The sequence below is a fragment of the Pelodiscus sinensis genome, chromosome 2 (assembly GCF_049634645.1).
Source record: "Pelodiscus sinensis isolate JC-2024 chromosome 2, ASM4963464v1, whole genome shotgun sequence".
Classification (NCBI taxonomy): Eukaryota; Metazoa; Chordata; order Testudines; family Trionychidae; genus Pelodiscus; species Pelodiscus sinensis.
Genome location: NC_134712.1, coordinates 45793685 through 45809719, shown reverse-complemented (window position 1 = coordinate 45809719; position 16035 = coordinate 45793685).

Sequence of the window (16035 nt, the reverse complement as noted above, 5' to 3'; positions counted from 1 at the left end):
CAAATGCCATGGGGGATTTAAATATCCCCCGCGGCATTTGCATGAACATGGCTGCCGCTTTTTTCCGGCTCGTGGCTTTGCCGGGGAAAAGCACCAGTCTAGACGGGATCTTTCGGAAAATAAAGCCTTTTCTGGAAGATCCCTTATTCCTGAATTTAAGAGGAATAAGGGATCTTCTGGAAAAGGCTTTATTTTCCAAAAGATCCCGTTTAGACTGGCGCTTTTCTCCAGCAAAGCCCCGAGCCGGAAAAAAGCGGCAGCCATGTTCATGCAAATGCCGCGGGGGATATTTAAATCCCCTGCGGCATTTGCAATTCCGAAGTGTCTCATTAGCATCCCTTTTCCGGAAAAGGGTGTCAATGTAGACACAGCCTCAATGTTTTCTTATGCCAGTCTAGTCAGATAAGTCTAGCAAAGGCCTAGCAACTGACTACAGTGAGCAAAATCCAGGTCTCATTGAAGTTGCTGGCAAAACCTAAGTCTACACTGCATGCAGGTTCTTGCGCAAGTAAATTTACAGTAAAACATCAGAAAAGAGGGCTTCTTGCACAAGAGTTATTCCTCTCCCCACAAGGAATAAGCCCTCTTGCACAAGAACTCTTGTGCAAGAAGGCAGTGTGGACAGGCAACAGCCTTGAGCAAAAGCACATGGCAGTATAGACGTAGCCTAGGTGTTTCCCTTTCCCAAAAAACCTTCTAAGTGTCCATAAATCGAAACCTGCTTGAACTATTATTTTATTACAGCACAAATGAAAAAGGTTAGAAACTTTGACCTTTTCCTGTTAAATTTCCTATAATCTGTGTGACTGGGATCCTCCAATTTGCTTAACTTTGTATTTTAATCTAGCATTTCTGAAGATAGGTTTAAACCTAAGGCATTCAAACCAGACATCCATCACACAAAATCACAACAGAGTTTAGATGCTTCCTATTCAATGGCATTTCACCTTTTCAAAGAGTACTTCAACAAAAGGCTGCATTATTTAACATAATTTAAGCACAGTTTTTATGTGGCAGTAATATCTCCACAACCGATGTAGTATCCCATGTTCAATAAAAAATATCATCTGCTAAAAACAGGGAGCTGGGACTGGGATAACCTTCTCAGCTGCCTAAACATGCAAACCCCTCTAAAGCCTATTCCATGAGTAAGGGACATTTATCAGACATGCATTATACCTTGCTCTTTGAACATGAATCTGGAGGTATAAGAGTTTAGGGCCTGATTTTGCAATTTGCGAGCACTGCTGTCCACCTGCACATCATGAAGAGGTCTTCTGGTTTCTGTGCAGTTTCCTACAGCCATATCAATCTGCTTGCAAGTTGCAGCCTTGATATCTATCTGTTGAATTTCAGTCTGCCTGGATACAGTATGTTATATTTTATATATGGAGATATACCTATCTCATAGAGCTGGAAGGGACCTTGAGAGGTCATTGAATCAAGTCCAGTCCCCTGCCCTCATAGCAGGACCAAGTACCAATCCCGACAGATTTACCCCAGGTCCCTAAATGGCCCCCTCAAGGATTGAACTCACAACTGTGGGTTTAGCAGGCCAATGCTCAAACCACTGAATTATCCCTCCCTCCAAGTTATATTTCACCTAATGATTATGGTATGACCCAATGTATCATGGGCTGCATAGTCAAGAAAATTATGATATTCTGCAGTGCTTAATGGAAAATTATATGAGGAATTTAAGTATTGGCATGTGAGGGTTAACTGGAAATAAGCCTGGCAGAAACTAAACGTATTAAAAAGTCACATGAGAGTTTAATTGTTACTCACTATAATTTTAAAGAACTTAAAAAAAACAATAGTCCTGTAGCAACTGCACAAGTTAACCAATGGAGGATACCATGTTAAATAGTCATTATGCTTATCTAAAGTTCTCACTCTACAAAGCCAGAAGGCAAAACTCTAAAGAAGAGCTTAATTATAGCCTCGTAGACAAGTGAAAAGTTCAAATACAATAATATTACAGAGGCATTGGTAGTAATCTCATACTTAAGAGTGAGTCTAAATTTTCAGTCTAAATCGTATTTTCAACCCCTTTCTAATTTTTGGTTGACATAACCAATTTATTTGCAAACTAGATGCTTATAATAGAGTAAGAACATTTTCGCCTTGAGGAATTTGGAAAATGCAGGATGAAGATTTACATGTCACACGGTCAAAAATGTGTTTATTTTTTTCCAGTATTGTTATGATATTTTGGCTCTCAGATTCTGAGCTGATAGATTTTTCAGACCTCCAAACTTTACACTCAAACTTCTTTAGATCCTTATGAATAGGGTAGTTTAAAATCATATCAGGAATGCATTGATCCAATATTTTCAGAACAGGTAGACATTGTGGAAAACAGAGCATAGGGCATGCTTACACAACAGTCTATTTTAAAGCCTTTATGTATCTGGCTTTTACCAGAACAGATAAATCTGTAGTAAATTGTAGAACATCTGTATATAAAATATCAAACAGTAGCTGGAATTGATATGCCGTTAACTGACATCTGAGCATCTGGAGTTCTCAGTATTCTTGAGAATGTATCAGTCTTGCATTTATTTTCGTTAGTGTATCTTAAAATAATTTTAAGATGCACCAAGTACGTTAAAAATGAAGCATCACAGTAGGTTGTCAATCTACCCTTTTATCCTTTTGTATAAAGAAATTATTTTGAAATTTCTTGAAGAGAAGTTCTTTTATAGCAATGGAAGACAGCCATTATTTTGTTCTTAATTTTTAAAGCAATCATAGTTTAGGCACGTTGCCCTGCTAGTTATCAATCTTTGTATTATACAGCTAGTGAAATATGATTTTCTGTAGATAACCTCACTTCACAGCAATGAAAAATATGCACTGTGTGTATAATGTCTTAATTGTATAAGTAATGGGGAAATCGTTTATCACGCAACAAATAAAACAATAAATAATTCATTCAAGATTTGGTAATTAGACTTCTACTAAATGTCCATCAATTTACACACAAGCTTAAGTAGATTTAGTTCTGGGTGTACAGTAGGCTAAATATTCTTCTCTCTTTTGCAATGAGGAAAAAGCAGGAACTGGAATGAAGAAATGCTACTAATAAAGCATGAGTCAGACCAATATCTAGCACGGCAAAGCTCAGTGTCCAGGTATTAACTCAGCTTTGAGAAGGACATTTAAAAGCCACTGTTTTGTTAATGTTGAATAAAAGACTTCGTGGCATTCTTCATGATTAACAAAATAAAAATAAAAATGTCAACTGGCCAAATACATTGTTAAAGAAACTGGATCTCAAAACCCCAGGTATCATATCTGCATCTCTAAGTCAACAGTGTCACATGTTCTCTCAAATTAGGATTTCCAGAGGATTGTTTGCATAGACTAATAAAGGAAATTTGATAAGCGTTTTTAAGGTGATTTCAGACAAAGGAGTAATTCATGTTTTGCAGATTGAATTGTGTGTGTCTTACAAGCCTTTGTTTAATAAAATCCAAACACTGACTCAATATTCAGAAGGTCGAACTACTCTTAAAGGTGACAGGATTTGGTATGCCTCTTAAATAAAGAAAGACTGTAGATAAAACCTGCTGTAAGTAAGAGTGTATTTGTTAACATTTATATAACTATGGACAATGGTTTTGTGATCTAATACCAGATGAATAGTGCTGCCACAATGCCAGACAATATAAGTTTGGCTAACAAGGTCATATTTAAAGGAAATATCACACTTGAGGTGGTATTTTTGAATTATTAGTATATCAGAAATATAGAAACAACCACAGTCCACTGCTATTCAGAAGTCAGGGACAGACAGGTAGCAAAGTGTTGATTCCTGTACATTTCTGAAATTTTTAAAGTCTTCCTTGGTATTCCAGTTACCAGTTAGACAGAGGGACAGTGATAGACTAAGAGAGAATCCAATACATCAAATTATCTAATCCAGGGGGTAGTCGATAGGCAAATGGTGAGCCAAATCCAGACTGCCAGATGCTTTGAAGGGACTACAAAACCTTTTTATTTAATTATGCCTCTACCGCCTGTTACTGTCTTCAACAGCCCAAGCTGTCAGCCCCAACCGAGCAGCAGAGCTCTTGACCATCAGTGCTCCATGCTAACATTTAAATTGGTGGAAGTGCTGCTCATGGTGAAGGCACATACTGCCACCAAAGGGGATATAGTGTGAACATGAAAAAACTTAGTAATTGCTGTGGTGGCTGTATGTCAATATAATGTAGGTTGATTTAATTTTTTAATGTAGACTTGTCCTTATATTTCTCTAGATTTTTACTATACCTGAATAATTAAGACCTTGACAAAAAATAATTGACTGTCCCTGATCTAATCCCTTCATTTCCAATGAGCCCCCAGATTTTGAAGCCTCTGATCAAAAGGTGCGGTGTTTTAGCAACAGAAGTGTGTCTGGAGCCCTGATGAATGGTAATCGTAGAGCTGATCTAGAAAGCCACAAGCAAAGCTTTTACAAGTTGTGTTTCAATATTAAGGGGCCTGATTCACAATCATTTACACAAGAGCATAGGGAATGCAAAGTTGGGGTATCTATAAAGCCCAACCAGAAAAGCAGCATTTTACAAAGGTTTAAGGTACTACACAATGTGGAGAGTATTTGTGAATTGCCCCACTGGAGACAATTATATTATTCTCTAGTAACTGCATGGACACAGTTGAAATCAAGAGTTTTCGTGCTCAGCACTACTGAAAATAAGGCCTTAAATATCTGCAATTAAAACAGAAATAATCATAGCAGAGTTAAATGGCTATGTAAACTAGTGACTGCTACAATGGACACACTTTCCATTTTGTATTAAGATTAATTTTCTCTCAACAGCTGTGTGGGAAAGAGGAATTTTAGAATTTTTCTACAAAAAGATGGACTCTTTTAATATAATCTTTGCTAATTTAGGAGGTCATCAATGTATTTTTAGAATATATTTGACTTTCAATAAAGAACATAGCTTTTGGGCCTGTTTATATGGTTTTTTTTAAAAATCCATAGGCTTTGAAATGTATGTTAGTGAATTACAGAAGAGGCAGATATAATGCAAGTGATAATATTTTACTTGTTATGCTCTCAGGTTATTCTTATAATTATATATTACATTTTTCTTATGAAACTATTTTATAATCTCTTTCCTGAAAAGTCTTTGGTATAAGAATTGCAACCTAAAAGAAGGGGAAAAAAAGAAACAAATTTTTTTTATAACCTTCAAATATAGCTTAATACTTTTTCTATGCAGGAGTGATGTGATGATTTTAGAGTTTGATATTTCTAGTGATGAAACCCATTAGAAAGTTGAGTATTTCTCATATAATATGCCCATTTCTAATGACAAGCAAATATTACATATTATAGAATCATAGAACACTAGAACTGGAAGGTGACCTTGAGAGGTCATCAAGTCCAGTCCCCTGCCCTTACAGCAGGACCAAGCACTGTCTAGATCATTGTTTCCCAATTTTATTTGGCCGAGGAACCCTTTTCAGCTTTTCAGAATTTCAAGGAACCCCTACGTTTGTCAAGCAAAAAAAAAGGGGGGGGGGGAGAGACAGGGGAGGAGAGAGGGACCCACCAATTCATGAAAATCACATTCCTTCCCCAAGACACCTCCCTTCTGTGAGGCCTCATCCACTCTGTTCCCCTCCTCTCCATCACTTGCTATACCCAGCCCTTATACCTGTCTCAACCTAGTGAGAGTGAGGTGTGGGGTGGGAATGAGGGATTTGGGTGTGGGAAGGGGTGAGAAGTACAAGCTCTGGGAGGGAATTTGGATGCAGGAGAAGGGGCTGTTGGCTCAGGGAGGGGGCTCTAGGCTGGGGAGTGTTGGGCTCAGGTGGAAGGTTGGGGTGCTGAGCAAGCCAGAGCTTGTGGACGTGAGGGTGCAGGAGTTTGGGCTGGATATGTGAGGGACTCAGGGCAAGAAGTTTGTGAGTGCGATGGGCTCAGGACACAGATTTGTGATGTGTGGATGGTGGAGGAATGTTGTCGCAGAAGACTGAGGATGTGGGGTGCAGGAGTTTGGGGATGTGAGAGGCTCAGGACAGGGGGTTCCAGTGTATGATAGGCTCAGATTTGGGGTCAGGTGGTGCAGGAGTGTTATGATGTTGCAGTGAAACGAGGGTTTGGTCCCAATTGGGGGCTTGTTGGCCTGGCTTCATTTTTAAATAAAATATTATGTCAAACTCAAAAGGTTTTAGCATTGTCTTTATATATGAGAGGGGTGAGGAACCTGTTTTGAGTCAAAGGTCACTGACCCACAGAAAAGTCAGTTGGGGCCACACAAGTGAGATGCAAAAAAACAAAAAAAAAGCTCCTCCAAAAACCCCCAAGCCTCACTAATGTGGTCCCAAATGTGCTGGTGGGGGTAGGGGACAGAGTGCTAGTGGGTGCTGGGGCTGGGGAGAGGGTGCTGCTGGGTGGAAGGATGCTGGCTCAGGTGGCAGGGTGCTGGGGCAGGCAGGTGGCAGGTTGCTGGGGTCAGGGACATAGTCCTGCTGGGCACTAGGGCGACTGGCAGGGTGCTGGGACAAGGAACAGGGTGCTGCTGAGTTCTAGCATGGATGGCAGGGTGCTAGGGTCAGGGCGGTACGGAGTCCTGGGGTGTGAGGCAAGGTACTGGGGCCAGGGAGGTGCTAGGGTGGATGGCAGGGCTGCCAAGGAGCAGGATAGGGATGGGGTGCAGGATCTGGGAAGGAGCTGGGGGGCGGAAGGGGACAAGGTCTGGGTGGTAGGTAGGGTGCAGAAGCAGGCTGGATGTAGGGTGCGAGGAGGGGACTTGGGTAGGAGTTGGATCTCCCTGATCTGGCACCCTCTAGACCTGACTGGTCCCAGATGAGGAATTTTTGGACCAGGGGAGGTCATTTCAGAGCTCCTGGTTTCCCCCCCTCCCTTCCCCATTAGGCTTCTTTCACCTCTATCCCCTGCAACCAAACTAAGCTGCCCACCCCTGCTGGTTCCCTGCACTTCCCCCAAAACCATCCCTCACAATCCAAGGGAGTGCAGCACCAGTTCCCTGCAGCCCCTCACAGCCCAGCTGAGCTGCCCATCTGTTCTGTATGCCCTCCCCCATCCACCTCAGCCCAGCTGAGCCCTGCACTCGTTCCCTGCATGCCTCCCCCACAGCACAGCTGAGCTCCATTTCCCTGCACCTCCTCCAAGCACCACAAAACTGCTGAGCCAAGAGCAGATTCCCTGTGTTACCAGATTTGCCCAATACTCTGGGGTATGCTCATTTATCAGGGTTACCCTTATGGGACTGGGGGAAGGTTAACAGTTCTATCAGTGTGCTGTTGGTGCTTACTTGGGCTCTCATATGGAGCTGAATTCTCCCTGCTTCCAATTCCCCCTCCCACTGGAGCTCTCCTGCAGGAACTAGGTTCCTCAGGATGGGGTTCTTACCATCTTGGCAACACACACAGACACTCACACCCACTAACAGAGCATGTCTGAGAGGACTGGGTACTCAGCACTCACAAGCTGACCCCCTCATATGTCCCTGGACTCAGCTGGCTGGGTTTCACAGCAATGCCACACTGCACCCTCATGTGCCTTTGACTCCGTGGGCTGGATTAAACAGCACTTTAAGCTGCCATTCTCATAAGCCCCCAGGTTCAGCACCCCCTATCCCCACTTTCACACCACAGTCATTCACTGGTAAACCACACAATGAGCAAACCCCACAGGATTTTGAGCACTACAGGGGTCTTTTGCTTGGGTACAAGAAGCGTTGTTGCAGAGCAAATGGGGAAGCCAAAATAACACCCCTTAAGGAAGAGTGAGCAAAAGAGAAAGAAAGAGAGAGAAACAAACAGTTTAACAATGAAAGTGATTTATTTCTGAGTAGTGAATAGATATCAAACTAACAATTACAATATTAAATAACCATATAACAGTTTACACAGGGCAGGGTCAGGAGGCTATGCTTAGAGAGATACTTGATGAGAGAGAGAGACCTCACCACTCCATGGAGCTTGCACTGATCGGGGTTCCCAGATGATTATGGTAGCTGGGGGTCCAGAGGGCAGGAGACAAGCAGGACAGAGCCCCCAGCACGATCAGACAGGAGATGAAGAAGTCTCAATGGAACTGATGCAGTTTAAGTCCAGGTATCAGAACAGTTTTCTTGGGGCAAGGAGAGGAGTTTTTATAGGGATAGTTCAAAGAGCAAGAGGAGAGACAATAGAGACTGATCACTCCTGTTTATGGGTGATGTTCCTTGAACGAGCTCACAATGCAACTAGGCAGTTTCACTATTTTAGGTGTCAATAGGATCGTTACTAGAATTGGTCTGATAATGACTAATTTGGGTGTGAGCAGGCCTAGGTTCATTAGCATCTGGAGCAGGGATTTCCCATCAGGCAATGCTTCTCTGCTTTCGGTGTCCCATAGTTCACTGTGGTTCCTGCCTTGGAAGAGCTGCTCTCCATTCTGTATGCTAATGAGATGTCCCTCTGTTCCATCTTTAATGCAAATGAGGCTGGGGTGTTTCCTTAATTATATCACCCTTGTTTGAAGCAGTTTAGGTGTGTCTTCCCCGGCCTTTTCATTGCTTTGTCTTTGATTCTAGCAGAGGCCTGAGGGAGGGGAATGGTTTTCCATGAGTGTCACTCCCTGGCTCCCCAAGAGCACAAGGCTGACAGGTGACCATGTTCTGGTTTCTCAAGAATCACAGTACTGGTGGGTAACACCTGTCCCTCCCTCCCCTTGAGTCTAGCCCCAGTTCCTGGCACCTCCCTCCTCCTTCAGTCAAACTGAGCTCTGAGCTACACGCATGCCCAGCCCAGCCCCCCAGACCTCCCCACTCTGCAACCCAGCTGAGCTCAATTTCTCTGCACCTTCCCCCAAACCATGTAGACATGCTGAGCCAGTGCTGATTCCCTGCCCCTGACTTCCTCCCTCCCCTTGGCTGTGTCTACACTGGCATGATCTTGCACCAAAGCAGCTGTTCTTGCGCAAAAATTTGCTGCCTGTCTACACTGGCCATGTGTTCTTGCGCAAGTACACTAACGTTCTCATGTATGAAATCAGGGCTTCTTCCGCAAGAACTACGATGCTTCCACTCAGGAATAAGCCCTTTTGAGCAACTATTCTTGCGCAAGACGCCAGTGTAGATAGGCAACATGAATTTCTTGAGCAAGAAAGCCCTATGGCTGAAATGGCCATCGGCACTTTCTTGGGCAAGTGAGGGTATGTCTACACTACCCCGCTAGTTCGAACTAGCGGGGTAATGTATGCATACCGCACTTGCTAATGAAGCCCGGGATTTGAATTTCCCGGGCTTCATTAGCATAAGCGGGGAGCCGCCATTTTTAAATCCCCGCTGCTTCGAACCCCGTGCAGCGCTGCTACACGGGGCTCGAACTAGGTAGTTCGGACTAGGGTGCCTATTCCGAACTACCGGTACACCTCGTTTCACGAGGAGTAACGGTAGTTCGGAATAGGCACCTAGTCCGAACTACCTAGTTCGAGCCCCGTGTAGCAGCGCTGCACGGGGTTCGAAGCAGCGGGGATTTAAAAATGGCGGCTCCCCGCTTATGCTAATGAAGCCCGGGAAATTCAAATCCCGGGCTTCATTAGCAAGTGCGGTATGCATACATTACCCCGCTAGTTCGAACTAGCGGGGTAGTGTAGACATACCCAGAGTGTCCACACTGCCATAGATGCTCTTGTGTGAAAGCACAGCTCGCACATGGAAGAGTGGATGTGTTCTTGCATGTTCTTGCGCAAGAAACAACAAGTGTAGACATAGCCTAAGAGAGTCCTCACATGAGCAAAATGAATTTTGTGTTGTGCACCAGTATTGAGTTCATGTGGCTTGTTTGGATATGCCACCCAAGTTATTAATAAATATTTTTAAACCTCTACCTTTTCCCTCTGCTGCCATGTCTCCTCCCCTTGCTCCATCAGCTGCCCTGGTGCCTGCTGCCCCCCCCAGCCCCTCCATCGTCACCCTCCTCTGCTGTCCTGACTCCTGCTCTTCTCACTGTCCTCAGCCCTCCTGCAACCTGCCCCCCTCCACCAGCCCTTCTCTCCTCCCTGTGCCCACTTCTCCAGTATCCCCACTCTGATCATGTGAGCTACCCCTCCTCATCCCCTTTTCTAACACCTCCCTATACAAACCTGCCCTGCATCTCTCCTCTGATGGTGGTCCCTCCCCTGCAGGTGTCTGCCTTTCTGCGTCACCCCCAGAATCCCTTGGCACCCGCACCTTCTCTTACCCCTGCACCCTCCTGGTGCCTCCCCCTTCCCAGCCCTTCCCCTGCACAAGCCCCTTTCCTTCCCTCCCTCTCCTTTTCCCTCTCCCTCTATCGTACCTTCTGCCTTCCACTTTGTGGGGCCGGAGTCTGTGCTCTGTCCCCGGACTCCGAACCCGCAACTCAGCCATGCGGCGCATCACAGCGCCCAGCAAGTTTAAAATCCCAGGCCGTGACGTTACGTCACGTCCGGGCGTATCTCCACCCACTGGTTTGAGCGTGCTGCGCAGGGCAGCAGCAGCCATCAAGGGGGAGCTCAGGGAAGGTTGCGCACGGCAGGGATGGCTCCGGGGATGGGGGAGAGACGCTCTGGGGCCGGGGTGGTAGGACACGCATGCGCGCAGGAGAGGAGGGGGTGGGACCCGCTCCAGCTCCAAATACTGCTGGAGCATGGGTACCACAAGCCCACACAACTCGCCGCCCATGCCTCTGCTGGCTAGCCGGCTCGTGCTCTCTCTTTTTCAGAGGGGGCAGGGAGCGCCGGCTCCTCGCGGAACCCCTCGTTTTGCTCCGTGGAACCCCAGGGTTCCGCGGAGCACCAATTGGGAAACACTGGTCTAGATCATTCCTGTTAGATGTCTATCCAACTGCTCTTGAATATCTCCAATGATGGAGATTCCACAACCTCCCTATGCAATTTATTCCAGTGTTTAACTTCCCTTGACAGTTAGTTAGGAAGTTTTTCCTAAGGTTCAACCTATACTTCCCTTTACAAATCCATGCTGGCTGTTACCTATCGCTTTATTATCTTCCAGATGTTTGAAGATGGATTCCTTAAATACTTGCTTCATTATCTTCCCTGGCACAGAAGTTAAACTGACTGTTCTGTAGTTTTCTGGGTTGTTCTTATTTCCCTTTTTATAGATGGGCACTATATTTTCCCTTTTCCAGTTTCTGGAATCTCTGCAACTTTCATGATTTTTCAAAGATGATAGCTAATGGCTCAGATACTTCCTCTTAGTTTTAGACTAAATATCCTGTATATTTCTTGTCCTGGACATAATTTTGTTAGAGAAAGAAGAAAAAAATGTCTTTGTTTGAAGCTACTCAGAATTTTTGAATGTTAGTAGTAGTCCTGGAAGAGATATGTTAGTGGTAGAGTATATATGAGATGGTCACAGCTGAATGATAAATGTAAATTTATCACAGAAGTATCACCCCTACATATTCACATATTGTACATGGTATGTATATAATTTAGAAACAGTACAGCTCGTCCCTAAAATACAGGTTTGTGCATAGGACTTAAGGTGGTCTGAGGATAATGGCCCTTCACAAATCCAACAATTTGGGGAGGAGCTTCAGAGCCAGCTCCCCATTGCTAATAGACACAGACAGTAACAGTTCAAAGCTCTGCAGTCCTTCTATTTCATTTATGGTATGCATCTACATTGTAGAGGTTGCATCAGAGAAAGGTGACTTAAGTTAAACTGGGGTGCCATTGGAGATCTGCAAGACTGGGTTGCTGATATAGTGCATCCCAGGAATCACATCCATCATTACTGTAGTCAGCTGGTTTTGAGACTTAGACTTAGAACTTAGACTTAGAACTTTGGAGTTAATGTAGCCAAACCAATTTAATTCTTCTGTAGAGATGCCTGTCTTTTATCTTTTCATCTTTGTAGATGAAACAACAAAAAGTGGCTTTATATATCTGTGATACCAAGTATGGTATCTGTGATACCAAGACTGGGTTGCTGATATAGTGCATCCCAGGAATCACATCCATCATTACTGTAGTCAGCTGGTTTTGAGACTTAGACTTTATCACCACACTGACTTTTACTCTTTTCATGTAAACTTAATTCCACCTCAAACTCATTAAGTATGAATCACTGTATTATCGTTTGCCTAAAATCAGTTCCCTGGGAGCTCCCAGTTTAATGTGTCCCATTTAAGTGGAGTGTCTTTTAAACCCATTTTGAAGAATGAATATACTGAAGCTCAGAGATGAATTACTTGCCTATGCCATACAGGAAGCCAATGGTAAAGCAGGAACTAGGCCAGAGATATTCTAAGACTCAGTTCCCTGCCTAACTATTAGACTATAGCTAGCTTACATAATAGGCAATAATTATAAGTACCCATAAAATGGTCTCCGAGTCCCCCACTGATCCCGGGCTCCATGGCTTTGAAATGCACAAGAGCCCCCACTGGGGACTTTTGTACACTTCAAAGGAGGAATGCAGAAGTGCCTATCAACTAATCAAGTAGTTGATGGAAATTCCATCGACTACTCGACTAGTTAATTAACTACAATTTAACATCTCTACTAAAAACATTATTGACCAGCTTACCATAAACTTCTAGTACTTTTTCCATAAATTACGTGTGTCATTAATGGTACCAATTTCTAGACAAATACAGTCCAGAAGTCATATTCCACTTTCCTCTATATCTTTAGTAAGCAAAAAAAAAAAAAAAAAAAAAAAAAAAAAAAAAAGTCCCATATTACATTAGTGTAATTTTGAGTCTGCATATTCCTTTTCAAGACATAATGAATTATCCATAGATACACACTGATAAGAAATAGCTGGTGATTTATCTATCTGGGATACTGTAGTAGTGTTGTTAACTATACACTGAAGACATTTGTCTAAATATGAAGCATGAATTGGCCAATGATGTCTCAGGTACATGTGATTCTATAATTGTCAGCATGTGCACAAAGGGTTCTGAAAAGCTGCAGTTTTCAGGCTGCTGCAGCTCAGTTGTCTGTCAGCAGACTAGGCTATGTCTGCATTAGCCACTGAATGACAAAGCTTAAATCCTTTAGAGGTGTTATCCCACGCCTCCCAAATCAAAAATTTTGTGGCTGCAAGTACTAATGTGATCAGTGTGAGGTGGGCAGGAGTGCTGTCCTGACAACAATGTGAGTGTCACTTGTTGGGGGTAGAAGTATTTTGTCAGCAAACGAACTGATAAACAACAGCTGCACTGCTGTTGCAGTGTTGCTGCCATTCCCAGGAGCTGGTGCCCCGCCAGGCGCATCAACAGTGGGGAGGGTGAAGGGGCAAAGAAGGTGTTGCTGGCAAGAGTGAGTCTCAGGTCTGACACTAGGTTCTCAAAATACAAAAAAAGCGACACAGGTATCTGTCAAACACAAGCAGTTTATTTCCTGGTAGCTATCAACTGTGCCCCTTAACTAAAAGAACAACATGATAGGAAAAGCGACATTTCTTACATCCCTTTTGCTAGCCGGAGAACCCATTTTGGCTGCGGATGAAGTGTTCCCGCCCTTATCTACAATACATTCTTGCTACAATGGCGTATGTTCCTAGAGGCTTGCTTCTGGCTCATCAGTAGTAGGGAAGGGGGGTGGAATGGGAAAGGGGGGAGAATGCAGGCCTCACCACCCCTATACTTCATACATACAGAGTTCTTCTGCAATCAACCCCTACAGAAGGCAGTAGCCCTGCCACTCCATGATTCTAAACGGTCTGGGGCTCTGGCCGCTGCTGCCGCCGTCTGAGCAGTGCTGCAGTGGGCTTATTCCTGGCCTTCTATGACTTCTATGGAACCGTGGACAGTGCAGATTTAGAGCAGTCTTGAGGCTAATCTAACTCACTGAAAACTTTGCAGTATTAATTCTCTTTTTATTTGACTTCATATTAAACACACATTTAAAGTCATGCACCTTGCCTTGTTAATTACCCCTTGTTTTAGTATTTTCTTCCATAACATTTATATATATATATAAACCTTGGGTGCTACAGTGGCACACATCCAAACAAGTGCAAATGAACTCAATATTGGTGCACAAGATAAAACTCACTCCACTCATGAGTGGAAAATCGTAGAGGGAACACTGCTCCCAGTACTCTGTGCTTGGCTTTACCATGGCAGCAGGAAAGAGAACACCATGGCTCCAGCCCCATGGAGCTCCACAGGCCCACCGACAGGAATTCCAGGCCCCAGGACAGCACAGTCAATGGGCCCTGTCTCCCTTCATCTAAAAGAAACACAAACCACCTGCCCCAGAGAAAACCTGGGGCTTCCCCTCAATCAGTGGACTCCTTAGTCAGTTGCATCTCCATCCCCCACCTGCCTGGTGGTTCCCCTCCCATCTGCCTTCCTTTCTCTGTTCCCCACCAACTACCCTTTGCACAAGCAACAAGGAGTCTTGTAGCACCTTATAGACTAACAGATGTAATGGAGCATAAGCTTTCGTGGGCAAAGACCCACTTCGTCAGATGCACTTTTTTGCCCACAAAAGCTTATGCTCCATTACATCTGTTAGTCTATAAAGTGCTACAGGACTCCTTGTTGTTTGTGCAATGAGGAGTAACGGTAGTTCGAATTAGGAGCTTTAATTCGAACTACCTAGTCCGTGCTGCGTATAGCCGCGGGCAGGGAGTTTGAACTACGGGGCATTTAAAAGTGGCAGTGCCCAGGAACATGCAAATAAAGCCCAGGATATTTAAATCCCGGGCTTCATTTGCAAGTTTGAATGCCTACATTAGCCACCCTAGTTCGAACTAGGGAGGCAGTGTAGACATATCCTAAGGTGCTACAGGACTCCTTGTCACTTTTGCAGATCCAGACTAACTCAGATACCCCTCTGATACCCTTTGCACAGTTTCTCCCACAACAGTCCTGTGCCCAGCTTGGCACCTTCCCCTTCTTTCCCCCAGCCCAGCTCTTCCCTCTTTCCAGCCACCCCTGTAGCCAGACAGCCCCCCCATCTCAAACAATCTTGCTTGCCCTCTGAGATGTCTGTATACAGGGCAGAAAAGGAACAATAAGAAAATCAGCATAGCCATTAAGCTTTGATCTGCTTTGATGCGAGACCAGGATATGCGAGTTTCTCTGACTTTGAGTAATGATTAAGGAAATAAACTGAGCTCGAGGCTGCAAGAAGTGCCCGGCTGGCACCCATGTTGATTCGAACACACACAGTCCCTGGGAGAGGAATTTCCCACTGAGAAAAAGAATGTCCAGTACTTCCAATTTAATCCTCTCAACTCTCTCTTACAAGTGTAAATTAAGTTCACAACTCCCTTGTAAGAACTGGTCTCACAAGAGACAGACCAGCACCATTTGGCATTACAGATAAGAAAGAGAAAATACGTGACCCAACGGGTATATAAGGTGGTACAGCAGCACACTCTCTTTTGAGTGTCAATCTGCCCTCTACCTGCTGGTCGGGTTAGGTGTTTGACCTCCCGAGGTTCCACCTCATATTTTCGTCTTTCCGAGGAATTGAGGGACCGATCCTGGCCTGACACACTGGGACCGAGTGACGCAGAAGGGGGTAAAAATTGTACCTGTATGTGTCCTTTTGTTATAGTGCATGCATAGAATAGAGCTCTTTAAAGATTAAGCTGTCATTTGGTACCATTATTTTCTATTTCCTATCTTTATCTTCTTTGTAACCATTTTCTCTCTCTCTCTCTCTCTCTCTCTCTATATATATATATATATATATATGTGTGTGTGTGTGTGTGTATATATATATATATATATATATATATATTTGTCAGCAGTTAAGAAATAGAACAATAGCCATTGCAACCATATGATTTATAAGCTTCCTCAATAAACCTGTAAATGTTTAAGTTTTAACCTGACTCCTTCAGTTGCTGTAACAGAACCAGGCACAATTTAAAAAGAACTTCAGCTGGTCATTAGGGACAGTATAGGAAGAGCTTGGGTGTTTGGATTTGTGTCACACCCAGGTGGCAAAATCCGTTGGGGCACTTATCAGCCTCCCTGAGGCTGCCCACTGCGAAGGAATCACAGATTCTAGCAGCTAAAATCTGAAGTGTAATAAGCTCT